Below are 6,154 nucleotides of genomic sequence, written 5' to 3'. Positions count from 1 at the left end.
CACAAAACATAAATGCATCAAATTCACATGTTGTACACCTTAAATTGACACCTTGTATGTCAAAGTATATTTCAATTAAACATGTTGATCTTATCCAGAAACACCCTCAGAGAAACTCCCAGAATGTTTGACCAACTCTCTGGGCACCCTGTGGCCCAGTTGAGTTGACAAATACAATTAACTGTCACTAGGAGGAAGAAAGAATAATGAAGGAGACACAACACTAAAAGAATATGCCAGTGTGAGACTATTTAGTGTGGGATTATTGACTTTACATGCCTCAGACCTCTGGGCAATAATGCCTTGCAGCTACAGTCACGTAAGTGATCAAAGAAGAAAACAACACGGCATATCGAGAAGAAGTTAATTCTGCTTTCAATGTACTACGTTTGGAATGGATCAGGGGAACAGGCCTTCCTCTAGGAACTCCAGGCTCTCCCTACTTCCAGACAGAGAAGGGCTCATTTTTTTCGCTGTCTGCAGTGACTCTGGTGCATTCTTTGGGACGAGACTCCTCTCCTGATGGAATCCTCTGGGCTAAAGATTTCCTGAATCAAATGGCCAGGTGATTTTCATTCATTCCCTCATTTCTTTACATTTTTTGATCTTGTTCTTGACAATGCGAAAATAGACATGAGAGATGCATCAGGCATCTCCTCGTCTGGTGAGAGCGATAAAAATGATACTGATATAGGACGATAGATGCCGAGATTACAAATTAGCATTGGATGCTGTGCATGGGTGTAGGGGATTCCTAACTCAGCCCAAGGAGCCCAGGGAAGAAGTCAAGCTTCAGTGCTGCTTTAAGGAGGACTAGAGCCTAGCCAGAGGGTTGGAGCAGGAAGGGTGTGTTTGACACATATAACAGCATATAAAACGTGCTGTTTTACAAAGCATGGGCACACATTTAGGGAACTATCAAAAGTTTGGTTAGAACAGTGGTTCTCAGCTCTGGTAGCACTTTGGCATCACCTGGAAGCATAAAAAAAATAAAAATACGGATGCTTGGGTCCCACCTGCAGAGATTTTGATGTAATTTGTGGTGGGTGGGGCCCAGGCATCAGTGTTTTTTGTTGTTGTTTTTTGTCTAAAGTGCCACCAGGGCTTTAGAAATGTAATAACCAGAAATGTAAGAAATGCTGCTGATGAACTTAAGCCTCAAGAGAGCTGCTTGAGGATCTCTGCCAGGATGTAGCCAAGAATCCAAGCTCGCTTTGGGGAACCAAGAAAGACTCGTGCAGAGCTCAGCTGAGAAATAAAGACCTACCAATCCCCAACGGGGGCCGTGTCTGCCCTCATAACTGTTCCTTGTGAGCTGCTGTTTCTTATTCCCCATTTAAAAGCGAGCATCAGGTGGGAAATAATAAAACATGCAATAAAATAAAAGAAGCTGAAAGATTACTCAATAAAAAGAAGTGATAAAATGGTAAAAGCAGGCCGATGCTGTAAAAACTCCCAAAACTCAAACAGACAGAATCACCACCAAGGGCCAGACAATAAAAACAATAGCTAAAATGCACTGATCTAAGTGGTAAGCATCTTCATGCATGGAGACAGGGAGGATTATTTCCATTTTACAGAGGAGCAAAACGAGACTCGGGGAGATTAAGCACCATGGTTTCAGTGGGCAGAACGGGCTCATGACTCTGTCAGGAGGAAATGGAGGTTAACTTGTCAAGACGAAAGAGCCAGTCAAGGGCGGAGCAAGACCGTGAACTCAGGTTGATCTAACTCAAGTACAGACCTCTTTCCCTTGAACAAAACTTCAAGCCTGGCTACATGCTGGAGTCATCTGGGGAGCTTTTAAGAAATACTGATGCTGAATAAACACTTTCCCAAAGATAACATGCAAATGGCTAACAGGTCTAGGAAAAAAAGTGCTTAGCATCACTAATCATCAGGGAAACGCAAATTGAAACCACAGTGAAATATCACCTCACTGCTGATAGGATGACATATATATATATACGTTCTCCAAAAGACAACAAGTATTGGTGAGGATGTGGAGAAATTGAAACACTTGCACAATGGTGCAGCCACTATGGAAAACTGAGCGGAGATTCCTCAAAACATCAAAAATAGAACTGCCGTATAGTCCAGCAATCCCACTCCTGGATATGTATCCAAAATAATTAAAATCAGGGTCTCGAGGAGATATTAGCCTTCCCATGTTCATTGCAGCATTATTCACAAGAGCCACGATGTAGAAACAGCCTAATATTCATTGACAGATGAATGGATAAAGAAACTGTATACTCGTATTTTATACACACAACAGTATATTAGTCAGCTTTCAAAAAGAAGGAAATTTTGCAATATGCAACAGCGTGGATGACCCTTGTGGACATTATGTGAAGTGAAGTAAGCTGCTCACAGAACGACAAATACAGTATGATTCCACTTATATGAGGTTTTTAAAATAGTCAAGTTCATAGAATCAAAGACTAAAATGGTGGTTGCCAAGGGCTGGAGGTGGGAGAGATACGGGGAGTTACTAAGCAAAGAGCATCGTTTCAGTTAAGCAAGATGAACATGCTATAGAGATTTGCTGTCTAACACTGTACCTATAGTCGATGGTACTGTATTGTGCACTTAAAAATGTGTTGAGGGTAGAGCTCATGTTTAGTGTGTGTACCACAGTAAAATTAAAAACAAAAAAATGAAAAGAAGGAAAAGAAACCCTGATGTGATGCTGCACCAACCCTCAGTTCTAACCTGGTCATTCTGGGGTGCAGCCCAATGCCATGGTGCAACTTAACATGTTTACGGCTTGCTCTGCTCTTAGTAGTAATTGTGTCTATGTACTAAGCACTATACTTTAAGTACCAAGTACTAAGCATCTCTAAAAGTGTTTCAGGTATTGGTATTCCCACTTGAGAATGGAGGACACAGAGGTTAAGTCACTCTTTTTGGGTCACCCAGCTGGTAGTCACCAGCGCCTGTGTTCGTGCCCAGGTCAGCCTGACTCCAAAGCCCATGGTCTACCTGCCATGCCACACGGCTCCCAAGCAGGGGCCTCTGTGGAGCATAGACATGGGTGTCACATGCCCTTCCATTTCACATCTCCGTCTCTCAAGATTTAGGGTTGACAGCATCATCTTTGTTCCAGGCTTGTCCACAATGAACCGCCATCATCCAGATGGAAAAAGGGGGTGGTGTGTGGCTCAGAATTAAAGAAGAAATTGCTGCCAGTCAAAGCGGATTGATAGTGAGATGGGCTGCCTGGGAAGGCAGTGGGTACCCGCCATCATCACTGGGTAACCACCTGAAGGATCTGTTGGGAAGAGAAGAGTCATCCTTCAAAGTATTGTAGTGTGTGTGTGTGTGTGTGTGTGTGTGTGTGTGTGTGTGTGTGTGTAGACTTGGGCAAGAGGAATTGGACTCAGATACTCCTAATATGCCTCCAGGTCCTGAAATGGAGGGACCCAAGGGGGCTAGTCAAAGCTCAGTGGGTGAGAGATGGTTCTAGAAGATGAGCTCACAGAACTGGGGAGTTCCAGAAGGCCCTCCCCAATCATTCTCTTAAAGCTGGGTGCTTGGAGACCCGGCAGTATCATGGAGGGTGTCCTGAGCTGAAGCAGGGTTCACGGTCACTGCTGCTGCCGCCACTGTAACTTCTGTGTCAGCTTTGGTGGGAACGAAATCTGATCAGTGAGCCCCTTTCCCCATTTTCCTGCGGCTGTTAACCAGGTCCCTGGGCTGGGCTGGCCAGCGAGGGGCATGGAAAAAGAAAGGTGGTGATTAGAGATGGGGGGCAGGAGGCATACTGGACTGGGAGTGTGATGAGTTCAGAGAGAGAGAGAGAGAGAGAGAGAGAGAGAGAGAGAGAGAGAGAGGAGCCCACACTGGCAGGTCTCTGGTCTTTGAATTACTATACCTGTCTCCTTCTACCTCTAGACCTGCTGTGAAATACTCAGGATAAAATTACTTTTAACTCAATTTGCTACAAAAAAACCAAACAAACAGTCTCTGTATTGCTATACAATACAGCTTGGTTTCTTCAGCTCTAAATTGGGGATATTAATCCTATCCCCCTTGAACTGTTGAGCGGATTAGATGAGATTCAGTTAGAAAACATCCACAAGAGGCCTGGCCCCATGTCTGCCAGGTTTTAAAAATCCAGCGAGGTGAATTGTCTCCGTCCCTTTCTTTTCCCACACTTGGAGGGGAAGGCCTCATGCGCCTGTGGTCATGACTGCAGTATAATTTAGTTTAAGAAGCATCCATTGAACAGCCACTCCATATCAGCACCTCTGCTTGACTTTTAGGAGATGAAGATACATGCGACAGCCACTGTTCTCGGGAAGTTTACCTCATGGTGGGAAAGACTAACCTATACTACAGTCTCGTGTGGCAGAGCGAGAGCAGAAACACAGGGTGCTTTGGGGGAGTGTTGGGGGGCATTGAGCTATCAGGGGAGCCTTGCTGGAGAACTCATCTCTGAGGGGACCTTTGAGGTATGAGTAAGAGTTACCCATGTAAAGGAAAGGAGGGAGTTTCTGTTCTAGACGGTAGGATTGTCCTGAGTGTACAATATGGCATTACTGGAACTTAAAGTGGAAGTGAGGGAGGGGTCAGCAGGGCTGGGTCCTGAGGCTCATGCTCAGAAGCAATGATGAAGGGGCCATCGAAGGGCGTCACAAGCTTTTTGTTTAGAAACTTCATTCTGGTAAATGCGTGCAGAATAGTTTGGAAGAAGGGTCAGGACCGGATATAAAAGAGCGTCAGCATACCAGGACGATGGTCTGAACGGAGGGGAAAACGGTGTTCTGATGGGGAGAGTAAAATGAACAGCACTTTGGGATGGATTGGTTGGGATGGTTGAAGGATGTAGTGATGAAGAGAAGGAGTGAAGAATAACAGCCGTATTTCTAGTTTGGATAAAACACTATGAGCTTAAAACCAAGACGATTTTAAACCTAGAAAGGAAAGACATTGAAGAGGAGTAGATTTCAGTGGGAACATTAGTTCTTTTAGACACACTTAGTTTGAAGTGATGGGGATATCCAAGCCAGGAGGCAGTTGCATAGGAGGTCTGCTGCTCCGAGAAAGATGTAATAATATAAAGCCATCAGCCTGTGGGTGGAGTTAACAGCAGGGCTGTCCAGGGGGTATCCTGACATGGAAGACAAGAGGGCCCGAGGGTAGGAGTGCCTGGAAAGCATAGCAGCATTTAAGACCTGGGCAGAAGTGGATTCCACAAAGGAGAATGAGAAGAGATAACCTGAGAGGGAGAAGGGAACCTGGGAGAGGGGAGCATCATGGAAGCCAAGCGAGGCAAGAATTTCAACAGGGTGGAGTGGTCCACAGAATCAAATGCTGCTGAGAACTCCTATAAGACAAGCACTAACAAGGATCTAGTGGACCGAACAGAACAGTTTCAGCGAGTGGTGGTGGGGAAGCTAGTCAATTTCACTGGGTTGGAAAACAAACAGGAGGCGAGAAAATGGTAATTTCGCCCCTAGAAGTTTAGATGAGGAGACAGGGAGAGAGGCAGGTCAGTTACAGATAATGACAAGAATCAAGGGAAGGTATTTTATTGGCTGGAGACCTTCACACATCTATATACACAGAGGAAGGCAGAGCTGGTCGGAAGGAGATGATACTGCCGCTGAGAGAGACGAGATGGCTGGTGACATAAGGCTTAGAGATGGAAAAGGATGAAATCTAGAGCTCGGAGCAAAGACGGGCGTTGATACTTGAAAGAGTAGAAGAACCTTACCCTCACACTCGGGGGTGACAATGAGGGCACATGAGGCTACTGATGCATTTTGTAAGAGGGACGGGGCTAAGGCAGAAAGAGGAAGGAAATCTCACAGGTGACCACCTTGTTTTTCCTCATTGAGGCAGGAGGCCAGGTCTTCTGGGAGCAAAGGGGTGGGACAACCCAGGGTCAACGAGGGTCTTGAATACCCTTCCCGGGAAACGGGCGCGAGAAAGCTGACCAAAGACAAGCATCAGTGCTAATGCTACAAGTACTTCATAATAAAAAGAACAACTAACCTCTTGTTAGTGCAAAGAGCTAAATTATCTCTGTGCCTTTCTTTTCTCATTCATTCATTTGACAATCTTATGAGGCAGGTGTTACTAGTTGCCTCATTTTATGGATGAAGAAAATGAGGCTCAGGAAGGGCCCCAAGTCCAAGGTGCCGAT

The sequence above is a fragment of the Hipposideros armiger genome, unplaced genomic scaffold (assembly GCF_001890085.2).
Source record: "Hipposideros armiger isolate ML-2016 unplaced genomic scaffold, ASM189008v1 scaffold_108, whole genome shotgun sequence".
NCBI classification, from domain to species: Eukaryota; Metazoa; Chordata; class Mammalia; order Chiroptera; family Hipposideridae; genus Hipposideros; species Hipposideros armiger.
Note: the sequence above shows the minus strand (reverse complement) of the source record.